Source organism: Pteropus vampyrus, unplaced genomic scaffold (assembly GCF_000151845.1).
Source record: "Pteropus vampyrus isolate Shadow unplaced genomic scaffold, Pvam_2.0 Scaffold354, whole genome shotgun sequence".
Taxonomy (NCBI): Eukaryota; Metazoa; Chordata; class Mammalia; order Chiroptera; family Pteropodidae; genus Pteropus; species Pteropus vampyrus.
Window position 1 is genome coordinate 844,428 of NW_011889135.1, and position 13,456 is coordinate 857,883.

Below are 13,456 nucleotides of genomic sequence, written 5' to 3' on the forward strand. Positions count from 1 at the left end.
TGTAAACCGACACCAAATTATGAAGTGCAGTTTGGAGTCCCTCTTGTAAACTACAAAGCAGTTCTATTTTTAATTTTTTGAAGAAACTCCATACTGTTTTCCATAGTGGCTGTTCCAATTTTTAATCCCACCAACAGTGCACGAAGGTTTCCTTTTCTCTACATTTTTGCCAACACTTGGTTGTTGACTTTTTGATGATGGCCATTCTGACAGGAATGAGGTGATATCTCATTGTAATTTTAATTTGCATTTCTCTGATAATTAGTGACATTGAGCATCTTTTCATATGTCTATTGCCCATATTTATCACATTATCTGCTTTTGAAAGCTTAATTCTAATTGTGGAATGAAAGACTTATATTAACTTGTATTAAGAAACTTTCTGGAATTCCTTCTGCAAAGTCTCAGTAGTGCTAAAGAGCAAAGAAATGGCTGAAGGTCAGGATGAAGACAGGAGGAGAATCCACAATTCCCTGTAGAACAAAAAAGATATCGCTTAGTATTAAGTTTGAGTTTTTAATTGAGGCTAGAATTCTTACTGATCCGCCTGATTTTATTTAGTTTTTGGATTCAATAATTTTATTCAATTTTTATTCAATTATTCAATTTTTAAAATTCAATTATTATTTTTTCAATTATAGTTAGCATACAATAATATACCAGTTTCAGTTGTACAGAATAGTGATCAGAGATCCACATAACTCTCAAAGCAATCACCCCACTAAATCTAGTACACCTCTTCCCCTTTACGTATTTATTACAATATTAACCATCTTCTCCATGCTACACTCTACATTTCCATGTCTATTCTGCAACTATCCATTTGTACCTCTTAATCCCTTTGCCTTTTTTTCGCCATCCCCCTCAACCCCTCTCCCATCTAGTAGCCCTCAAAATAGTCTCCGTATCTGTAAGTTTATTTCTGCTTTTGTTGTGGTTGTTTATCTTATTTTGTTCTTTAGATTCCACAAGTATGTGAAATTGTGCGATATTTATCTTTCTCTATTTGACCCATTTCATTCAGTGCAATACTCTCTAGATCTATCAAGGCAATATCTTTTTCCATCCCCTTCCTTTTAGTCTGTGTGTGTCTTTTAATCTGAAGTGAGTCTCTTGTAGGCAGCGTATGTAGGAGTCTTGTTTTCTTATCCATTTAGTCACTCTATCTTGGTTGGAACACTTAATTCTTTTCCATTTGAGGTACTTGTTGATAGGAATGTAGTTATTACCATTCTTTATTCCTCCAGCATTTCCTGTAATACTGTCTTGGTGTTGATAAATTCCTTTAGCTTATTTTTGTCTGGGAAGCTCTTCATCTGTCCTTCGATTCTAAATGATAGCTTTACTGCATAAAATATTCTTGGTTATAGATCCTGGGTTTTCATTACGTTGAATATTTTGTTCCAAGCCCTTTCGTCCTGAATAATTTCTTTTGAGAAATCAGCTGCCAGTGTTATGAGTGCTCCCTTGAAGGTAACTAACCACTTTTCTCTTGCTGCTTTTAAGATTCTCTCTTTGTATTTAACCTTTGGCATTTTAATTATGATGTGTCTTGGTATGGGCCTCTTTGGGTTCCTCTTTCTTGGGACTCTCTGAGCTTCCTAGGGTTGTGTATCCGTTTCCTTCACTAAGTGAGGGAAGTTTTCCATCATTATTTCTTCAAATAGCTCTTCAACATCTTGTTTTCTTTCAGGTACCCCTATGACATGGATATTTATACATTTAATAGTGTCCCATAGACTCCTCAAATTATCATTGTAGTCTTGGCTTCTTTTTTCTTGCCATTCCGATTTAGTGTCCTTGGCTTCCCTATCCTCTATATTGGTGGTTCAATCCTCTTCTTTATTCACTTTGTTTATTCCATCTAATTTACTCTTCATTTCAGATAATGTGTTCTTCATTTCTGACTGGTTCCCTTTTATAATTTCCATTTCCATGTTTTTTTTAAATTTCTTATCTCTTTGTTAAAGTTCTCACTGACTTCATCGACATTTCCCCTAAGTTCATTGAGCATCTTTATAACCAGTGTTTTGAACTCTGCATCTGTTAGATTGCTTGACTCCATTATTCCTGGATCTCTGTTCTGTTCTTATATGGTTTCTGCTTCTTTGTCTTACTATTTCGGCTGCCTTTCTGTGTCTGTTCCTATGTACTAAGAAAAGCTCCTATGTCTCCTGGTCTTATTAGTGTGGCTTTGTGTAGTAGATGTCTAGTTGCACAGTCCTGAGAGGAGTTCAGCTGCAGGCCAGATTTAGCCCCAGCCTGTGCCCCTTCAGGGCCACCTGTTAAGATTCAACAAACAATCCACAGATGCTGTGCTTATAGTTGCCTCAAGAACCCACAGCAGAAACCAAGGCCAGCTGCCTCCAGTGTGAGTCTTGGCACTGCTCAGCAAGGACCACCTGACTCCCCGAGGACACACCTGGAAGTGGCTTGGGTGGGGCTGCCAGCTGGGGGAGGCGGAGTTTCAGGGAGTCCTCTGGGTGGAGTGACCTCTGTTATCCAGTTTGATGACGTCTCAGCTATGGTGGTGCTGCGTCTGCACACTAGAGGTGAGGCTGGGGGAGGATTCAACAGAGGAACAGTGGATACCACCAGCACTTCTGTCCTGGAGAAGGCCTCACCTCTGGCCCTCACTCTGACAACTCAGTGTTCCCCTGTAAGTCCTTGGTGGTCTCTGAGCAGCAGACCTGGCACCGATACTCAAAGCAAGCAGGTTTGTCACCCGAAAGGCCGCTCGCGGACTCGGCTCCTTTAAGAGGTGTCTGTAGCTGCTGCTGCTGCTGTGGCCTTTGTCCCACTCAGCCACTTGGGACTGGGCAGCCTTGCGTCTTCGCCCCCTCCTACCTTCTACCATTGCAGGTTGATTAATTATTCCTCCCTAGTTGTAGTGCTTCTGTTTGTCTAGATCCTAGGCGATTTTCCTTGCTGTTTGCTCCATGTTCCTGTCACAACTTTGATTTGGTCGCAAGAGGAATGAACAAAGCCTCTATCATCCACGCTATTCCACACCTCCCCCCCGGTCCCCCCCACCCCCCTGCCTTTTTGGATTAACTTTCTTTGTTACTATTCTTGGTCTGTAAGCTCAAGCATATTTCCTTTTAGTATCCAGTTTGTAGGGCTGATAGTTCCGGAGATGGCTGGATGCTGCAATATATAGACTTGAGTTTGTGGCATCCACTTATATTTATTTTAATGATTCTACCAAGCTTTTATTATATCCTTAGTTATTTTGATTTTTAACTTGTTATATCTAAACACATTTAGGGCATGCTGGACAGAGGCACCAGGTTGGCATCTGGTGTAATGGTAAATGTTTCATAATAGTTAACATGTGTTTAGTACCTGCTAAGTTACAAAGCACATACACATTTATCTTTTTTGTTTCTTATATAAGTTCTATATAAAATTGGGAAGTGGCCATATGAAGAGTTGAATCTACATATCTCCATGAGTATACATGAATTTGAGGATTTTGTTCAATATATATGACTCGATATGGCCAATCTGACTCTAAGATTTTGTATGTAAATGTTAAGTGCATCCGTGCACCAAATGCTTATATATAATATATAGGATATGTTATATATATGGTCATACCTGCATGACCTAGATATGTCTTTATATAGAAACATTTGTATATTCATTCTAACTTCATAAAATAGCACACACACACAATCTCATGGAGTTATGAGAACAATTGAGATAAAAATGAGAAGAAAACTCACTGGGGAAAGACAACTGACTAATAGTCCCAGCTATCACACCTTTAGATTCACTGTGGTATTTATACCAATGCCACACTTTCCCCAGGCTGCTTCCAGCAAATGACAATGTAGAGCAGGGATACTAGAATGGAACCCTGATATGGGACTCCTCTAACAGGCATCCTTGGCTGGGGAACTCCCCATCCAAATATTTTGTTACAGATGTTTGAGGAGCCTAAGAACTAGCACCTCCATTATATGCCTTGGGTTCAATCAAGAAATAAGACAAACGAGTTGGCATTTGGGGACTAGAATATACTTTACCTACCTTTATTACTGATTATGATTATATTGGAGGAGGACATATTCAGGAACAAGGGGACTTCTTGGATTAAGCTCTAAAACTAATTCCTAGAATTGATCTCTAATACTGAATCCCAGAATTGAACAGATATAGCCACCTAGAAACAGCACTGGCCTGCCACACCCATTCTATATGCAGAGAGTGATTTAGTGTCTCTATTCTCTGCATGCAGGTTGGTTCTTGAAAGAAAGGGGAGAGATATAGGCAGAGCTATTCATGCTTCTTTCCCTATTCCAAACTCACCAATCAGGTAAGTTTCTCCGTCTGCCTTTTTATTTAACATATATTATTTCTTTGTTTTAAATTGAGATCAATCCAAAGACCACATATCCATGGATTTAATGACTGCAAAAGAGTTTATTTAGGTCATTGCTGATGATACAAGCTAGTGTACAAAGAATGGTGTAATTACTTCATATGTGCTAAGTAGACTGAAGACTATGTGCACCCTCTTTTTTTAGAACAAAAAAGAAAACTGGAGAAATGATTTCATTTACCCCAGATGGAATTAAGACATTAACTAACGTTTACTGAGAACTTTCTGTGTGCCAGACACACGCCAGTAACTGGGCCCATGTATTATTTAGGTTCTTTTAAGTGGAAAAAAAAACCCAAAGGCCTATTTACTTTTACAAATAAATATTTTAAGGAGAGATAAGGAAATAAGAAAGGTGGAAATATTGACCCTTAGTAGGTTTCACAAAGACTGGAACATGGTCTGGGCCCTAGAAGGTGGTTCGGCCCAGGTCTAGCAACCTTACTTCCTTGTTGTTCCCTTGGGAGCTAAATGCATGACCTAGGGAAAGTACCAGGAATTGCTAGTTGCCTCATCAATATCCACTCTCCTCTTCTTTAGTAACAGAGTCCTCGTTTTATTTGGACTGGCGACACGCCCAGCAAAGACTGCATTACCCAGCCTAGTTTGCATCTAGGTGTGGTCATCAAGATGCAGGTGGACAGCCATGTGGGTGGGACTTTAGGAAATCTCTCTAAAGGGGAATGAAACAACAGAGTACCTTTTTTGCCTTCTTTCTTCCTGGAATTTGGAACTCTAGCGGCCTCTTATGACCTGGGCTTGGCAGCCATGTTCAAAGGAGATTGGAACAGAGAAATCAAAGGAGCCCAGATGCCTGCTCACTTTGAGGGTCTTCTATACCAGCTCTGGATTGCTTTCCTCTGTTCCTTGATCTTTTATGAGAGATGATAACTCTTTAAGTCTTAGTAACAAACAGCTGAATGTAATTCCTCCTGATAAAGAAGGACTCTTCTATTTGGATGAAGTGTCTATCAGCTTTGTCTGCTTTCCCTATGATTCCCACTCTATTTTCTCTATTTTCCTCCCAATATGGCTTCTCTTTACTGTTACTATGTGTGCACTTTTGGCTTCTTTCTCTACCACCTATTGTTCCCTCATACTGTAAGGACTTCATTCAAACCTAAGAGTGGGATCTGATGAGTTCAGTTAATTCCTGTTGTCTTCTTTCAGCCAAACCTTACAGGTAAGTTGCCTGCGCTTGGTCTCTGGAGTTATTTTGTATAAGTCATGACAATCTCCCATATGGAACTTCTCATTGGAAGCCTGGATGTAGTGGATCTTGGAATATAATAAATCCTTCTTCCAAATTAGTTTCAAAGATGAATAAGACATGGTCCCTGCATTGTAAGAGCTCAGGGGCTACTGAAGGAGAAGCATCCATATGCTTACTTTTTTTTTGTTTTTGCAAAATCCATTTCCAACTGTAAGATGATAATAATAGTTAAAATTTATTGTGTTCTTTATTTTTGTCTGATACTTTGCATGCCTTATTTCATTTAATCCACACAAAGTTTAACTTGTGAATTAGGTATAATTATTATCCTCATTTTGCCTGTAAGGACATAGGCTTAGAGAATTGAAACAACTTGCCCAGTGTCGTACATCTGAGATATGAATGCGTGGAGAAGAATCCTGGGTCACTGGAATTTCGGAGTTTGTACTCCTAACCATCATAACAAGAGCCTTACACCATCTCCCAGAAATGAAAAAGGGCTTATTTTCCTGGCAGCGTCTTGGTGTAGTTAAGTAGTTAAGTTCGAGTAGTTAAGTGTAGGAGGAAGGACACAGGATATAGAGGTGGGAGATCTGAGTTCTGACCCAAGTGCTTCTTCTCTGTCCTTTTGCTTCTTTGGATCTCAGATTTTCTCCAACTGTAAAATGAGGGGTGTAGGAGAAATGGGCCTTAAAGACTTGGCTGCTGAAAGGCCTGAGTTTACATCCTGGCTGGGTCACATGCTTGTCACATGGCAGGAAGACCCACAGAACTAATGAGTTGTGGTGGCTCTGGCCAATCTGTTCAGCCTGAGTTCCATCTATAGCATTAATCTTCTGTAAAGAAACTCTTTAAAAAATCCACTTTATGTAGAACAGAGCTAAATTGTCCAAGGGGACATCTGAAGCATGAACCAGAGGATATGGTTTAAGAAGCTTACCCTGAAACTGAAAAGCTTACAACAGGAAACAGACATGGCTCATTGTAACTAAGTCAGCTCTAGTCTACTAGTTTTTATATGGCATTTCCCATCCTTTCCCCATTCACATAAATGACTAATATTCTTAATGTGAACCTGTTTTCTTAGATTACTTCCAGGAGGCAGCATGGCAACCTTACCTCTTCTTTGGCAAGTCATCTCACCTGTTTGAACTTCCTTTTCTTTTTCTCTGTGTTGGAGAAATTAACAATACAGAGAATTGTTATAAGGATTAAATGAGATAATGTATATAAAGTACCAGATCCATAATTAAGTCACTTTCTCCACCTTCGATCCATACTATTCCCTAGAAGGTACTTCCTTCTCACCAAGAGCTTGTAACTTCTAACAGCATACAAAGAGAATTGAGTGGTTTTAAGAACTAATTAGTAAGGTAGAAAAATTTAGCCATAAGTTTCCATAGACTTGAAGCTTGTATCATTTAATTTTTTAGTAACAAGTATACAATTGTTATAAAAGCTAACTACATGCAGATGGAGATGTAACAAAAAGTAGCCATTTTGTACCCACTTGAAATGTGGGCTTCTTTTTCAGGTTTTAAATTACTAAAAAAATAGGTAAGACTACAAAGGGTATACAGTAGTCCCCTCTTATCCACAAGGGATATGTTCTAAGACCCCTCATGGGTGCCTGAAACCACGAATAATACTGAATTCTATTTCTATATATACTATATTTTTTCTATACATACATACCTATAATAAAGTTTAATTTATAAATTAGGCACAATAAGAGATTAATAATAATAACAAATAAAATAGAACTATTATAATAATACACAGTAGTAAAAGTTATGGTTTCTCTCTCTCAAAATATCTTATTGTGATGACGTGAAATAATACAATGCCTATGATGCAATGAAGTGAAGCAAATGGATATGAGGTAGCATTAGGCTACTATTGATCTGAATATGTCAGAAAGAGGATCAACTGCTTCAGGTGATCCTGAGTCATTGAGCCATAATGATGTTGGTGGAGGTTTTTTTTTTGCTAAATCTTTTGGAAGAACATTGTAACTTCTTTCTTAAAGGAAGCACTTTTTGACCTTTTTTTTTTTTGGCATATACAAATTGCAGTATCACTAGTCTTGCCTTTTGGGGCCATTATTAAGTAAAGTAAGGGTTACTTGAACACAAGCACTGCAATACCTCAACAGTCGATCTGATAGCCTACATGGCTACTAAGTGACTAATGGGCGGCATGTGTATACAACATGGATTAGCTGGACAAAGGGACGATTCATGTCCTGGGTAGGATTGAGTGGGAGAGCATGAGATTCATCATGCTACTCAGAATGACACTCAATTTAGAACTTATGAATTGTTCATTTCTGTAATTTTCCATGTAATATTTTCAGACTGTAGTTGACGGCAGGGTAACTGAATTCTAGAAAGCAAAACCACGGATAAGGGGGGGACTACTGTGCAGTACAAAGTAAATTTCCCTCTTTCTGTCTTCTAAATCCTCTCTTCAGAAGCAACTACTGTTGCCAATTCCTTATATATCTTTCCAGAGGTAGTCTATGAACACACATGCATGAGTGGAAACATATATGTGTATAGTTCTTCCCTTTGCCCTTTCACTTGGTGCCATATCTTGGAGATCATTCCTCTATGCTAGTTCACATAGAGCTGTATTTTTTTAATTATTATTTTATTGTTTTATTTTTTAGATGAGGCAACCCTTGGTTGACCTCACAGATTACAAGGACCTTGTCGACTTATAATCCCTTATTTTTTATTTTATTTTTTATGCCTACAGCATCTGGTCTACCTAAGTGGTCTCCCAACCAAGTACTAACCAGGCCTGACCTTGCATAGCTTTCAAGATCAAACAGGATCAGTCTTGTTCAGGGTAGCATGGCCGTAGACCATATAGAGCTGTTTTAATGTCGATTCTATCTGTTGGACTCTGTCTTGTCTGTGTTCCTAGAGATGACCTAGTGTACATTTCATTGCACAGATGTAGACACTGTAGTCCACGGAGGCGAGTGTGAATTGTTCAGGTTTGCAGATCCCTTGATGTTCATTCCATTGAGCTTTCCGTGTCATCCTGCTGTGTATGAGTATAGGTGTGTGCACTTGCACATGTGTGTGAGCATATTGGCCAGTGAATTAGCTAACATTTATTTACTGGTTATTTTGTGCTAAGTTTCATTTAAAAGTCATAACAAGAGCTATAGCTACAAATGAGAGTGAAGCTTAAGTAGTTAAATAACTCACCTAAGGTTTCTGGTTCTGTCCAACTCCAAAACCTATCTCCTTACACACTGTACTCTACTTTCTCTTTCCCTCTTGGGCGGGGAGGGACAGGATTGGGAAAGTGGGTGCAAAGGATGAGAATGGTGTAAGGTGAGCAGGTTTTAATGAAATATAAAGTACTTCTGATAAAACAAATGACTGTTGAATTTTGATCGAAAGGCACATTGTGTTGTGTTGGGAGAGGCGAGCATAGCTGGGAAGATTGGTCCTTAGGAGAAATGGTTCAAAGCTGCCTGCAGATGTGGTGAGAACATTACAGTTTCATGGTGGAGGCCCAGTTATATAGGTGTGTTCTCAATGTGACACTACCAACTGATTTCTCAACCATAAGGACCAAACTTGCCAGCCAACCTGGCCAGCATCCCACTTCCTCATTATAAACCCTGGAAGATGCCACCCAGTTTCATTGTGGTTTCTTAGCTTGTTGTGAAACCTTCCCACCTTCCCCAGGAAGTGCTCCACTCTTCAGACCTTGGAGGACAGTCATCTGAGCCATCCTCACTCTGTGGCAGCACTGATCAGAAGAAAACATCATTACATTTCTTATCTGCGTTAAAGGGTCAGGTTGGTTGTTTTTAACTTACTGCCACGATACCTTGCCTCTTGAATGGAAGACATTGTCAAACAATAGTGACTAGTGGACTTTCTCTAGGAAGGTGTTTGGAAATTAGAACAAACATGAAGCTGCCTTAGGCTATCAGGTGCTGCCATGGCTGGGGACAGATATATCTGCATTGGAGGGGCAGAAGATAAGTTTTTTAGTGGTTGAGGTCGGTCTCTTTTCCTTGTCTTTCATGACCCTAAGATCTTGCTGTTTTCCTCTTACATCTCTGTTTAGGAAAGAGTGTATCTTGGCAGAGTTCTCCACCTCTTATGATTTGTGAATTACAGAGATGTGCATCACTCTAGATGTTCTGGAGGAGGAGCAAAGCACCTCTACTGAGTTGCCTCAGTGCTTCTTTTCTTGTCATGAACACAGAGAAGAGCTGACGCAGGCCTCCAAGAAGGGGAATAATTACTTTAGCCCTGGTAGATTGTTACCCTGACAAGACTGCATGGTTTGGGGGAACACTGAGAAACTCATCCTCAAGTTTTCCTTTTTTCCCGGCTAATTCCTGAATGTCTACCTCCAGCTTTCATACAAAGTAAGTGTCCCCAAGAAGGACAGTACTTGAAAGTCTACCACCACATTCTGTATTTTTCAAGATATTTGTGCTGGGTATAACACTTTAAAGGGACATGGATCAACTGGCATATCCAGAGGAGAAGTATAGCTATGGCCAAGACCTGAAAATCTTGCGGCAACAGAGCAAGAATATACCAATTTTCTCATATATGAAGAGTTTCTCTGGAAGCAGAATTAACCTTCCTCTCTATACTTTCACAGAATAGAATCCATAGGGGCAGATAGAAGTTCCAGATAATCACAGTTTTAGAAAGATCTTTTTGACCTTGACATTGTCCAAAAGTGGAGTGGACTGGCCAGATGAGTTCTCACGGTTCCATGCTGGGTTGAGATTTCTACTATGGGAGGAATGTCAGTCTCTAAACCTTTCCAACCAGCAGAATTACTTAAGAAGCTTTTCAAAAATCATATTCCTGACACTTATTCCTGGAGATTCTGACACAGTAGATCAGGGACCCGGGACACAGTGCTTCTGAAAAGACTCCTAGATTATTCTGTTGAACCTCTGATTCACTTATACCTTAGACTACAGTGAATGAAGGTGCTAGAGCAGAGTATTGACAGAAAGTGAGGTAAGGAGTCTGGGAGCCAGGACACCTGGGGCGTGGAGATCATGCTACCAATTTGAGGAAAGAGGTGCTGTCCCAAATGTTGGTCCTGATTCTTCCTCTGAGCTAAGAGAAGAGTTGCCTCAGCACTGCAGCTCAGGAAGCACACTCTCATCAAGGTGGAGGGGAGAATTGGACTCCTTATGAAATAATTAAAGACTTAAGATAAACTGGCAGCAGATCACAGTGTCCCTGTTTTATACTACATACTATAACCAGGTTAGTTCTCATGTTACAATGATGATGCCATTTCCTATTCCAATGGGAAATTCTCTGTGATGTCATATGCATTATGTAATGCACATGACAGGCTCATACAATGTCATAACTGGAAGAGACCTTTAATATGTCAGTGGTTCGACCTATACCCTCAAGGTCACAAAGCTGGTTAGTAGCAGAGTTAGAATTAAAGTCCAAGTTCCTTGTTTTCCAGGTTTCTTTTCTACTTGATGATTTTAGGAGATTTTTGAATATGTATAATAAGATCTTATAGTCTAAGGCAAGTCATATGGCCAAGTCTAAAGTCACAGGTAGGAATAATCCTCTAATGGAGGTAGGCAAGAGGAGTGGGGAGGAAGTAAATATCTGGTAAACAATGATCTATTCTACCACTGGTAGCCAATCCATGTAAGATGTCTAATGTTTAAAGTTAAGTTGCTTCTTTTTCTATATACTGTGCTTAATTGCCCTACTCCATCTTCATTATTCCAAGTTCTTTAAAAGAAGTAAAGACACAGCAATCTTTGCAAATAATGCTTGGGCTGGAATGAAAGAGAGAGTGGTTTTCGTCCCTATGGTTTTGTGGACTTAAAGAAAAGAGTAAAGAACAACGATTAGGAGCCAAAAATCAGTGGAAAGGCAGGCAGAGTTGGAAAATATAACCCTCTACCCCAATCTTAAGCTCTCCTGGAATACTTAGAGTAGAGATGTTTGGGTTTTTAGGTACATGAAAATCATCTGGTGTTTGTGTTCATAACACAATTTCTACAATGCTGCTCCCGAGATTCTGATTCAGCAGGACTGGGACAGGGTCCAGGAGCCTGCATTTTGGACAAGTAATTCTCTCTCACTGCAGACCAGGTCCCTCCCAAGCATCATATTTTCATAGCTTTCACCCCTGAAAATACTGAATTCCTGCTCTTGTCTCAGTTAAGAGTCCTGAGAAAGAACTCTGATTAGTCAGTCCTGGGTAAAGTACTATCACTGGACAAATCAACCTTAGTGAGGAAGATGAAGACACAGGAATAGGCAAGGCTACCAGAGACTAGAGAAGAGACTCCTGAGTCAGGTAGATTTGGTGCTTACCACAGTGCACTGGTCCTAGGTCTCTCCAGGTGCCCAGGCGTTTCTGCATTTCCTGTCCAAGCATCTGATGTACTTCTGTGCTGATCTCCAGGTGCAGAAACCTGGAAGAACTCTGAGTGATACACTTGGAGACCACTTATAAATCTCTGAGCCAAGGGAACAGATTCTCCTGGACAAAGGAGAAAGTGTGGGAAAGGTGTAGAGAAATTTCTTGTGCCTGCATCCTAAACGAATGCACATTTCTTAGAGCCAGAGGTGAACATGAGCCCTTTGACATTTTCTTTTCCGCATGAAAAGACATGTCAAACAGTAACTCATTCATTTCCTATCCTACCTTTGAATAGACACAGCCTACCTCTCCATCTTTGAGATACTCAATAGAGATACTCAGTAGGTTTTATATCACAAATAATTGGTTCTTTTGGATGAAAGCGTTTGCTGAGGCAGCAGATTCCCCTGGTTGATTCTGTATTTGTGCATTAAATTATAATAGGTCTGCTGTTTTAATCCTGGAGCAGAAAGAACATAAAAGGCATTTGATCTCTGGTTCATGATGGAGCTCCTCAGGTCTTGGATAGATTATTTCTGAATAGGTGCCCTTCGCCCAGAATTCCAGAGAGTATTCCTAGGTCAAAGATAAACTGAGTATCCAGAGATGAAAGGACAGTTGTTTCCCTACAAAGCCTCATAAATCAGTTTCTATACTGTTCTTGTTTTATTTTATTTTTTTTTTCTGGCACCACAACATTTGGGCTGTTTGATGCATTTAACTCAACATATTTGTATAGGCCCCTTTGGTTTTCTTTTGTGATGAAAGTGTTACCTGGGAAAAAAAAAGACGAGCTGATAAACTGAGAGGCAAAGTGAAGTGAACATCCACCCAGCATCCGGCTCTCAGAGTCCAACATCTGATTGTACTTAGTGGGGAGGAAACTTAAAAAAAAAAACCCAATCCAACTTTCATTTCTTGCTTCTTTTATCCTTAAGCTCGGCAATAAACTAGCACTCTTTGGTTAAAAAGTCAAGGGAACAGATGTATAATTCTGGTGCTTCAGCATCTATATTTCAAGTGGAGCATGTAAATTATGAGAATGCCTCTGAGCACTCAGTGGGGAGAGGCTCGAGGAGCATGCGCAGCACTGTTGTCAGTCATCCCAGCCTTCTGCTTGTCTTGGGAAATAGCTGCTCCTCCCGGCTGGCAAGTCAGTGGCTGGCGCATGGGACTAATGGATCCTCTTATGGAGGCCGTTCCTTTCATAGAGAGGAAATAAGTAGTTGCACAGAACTGAAACACCAAGATTTGACAGCTGGTTGGTCATAGGCATGGAAAAGATACTGCTGATAGCTGGAGACAAACATCAGAGGCAGTTTAAAAAGGCAAAGACAGTGCTAGGTCTCCAATTCTGTCCCAGAAGACCTGGGGATTGTTCCACCTGGCCCTGGCTAGTTAAGGGACCTTAGAAAAAGTACTGAGTTTTCTGCTTTGAAAACTGGCCA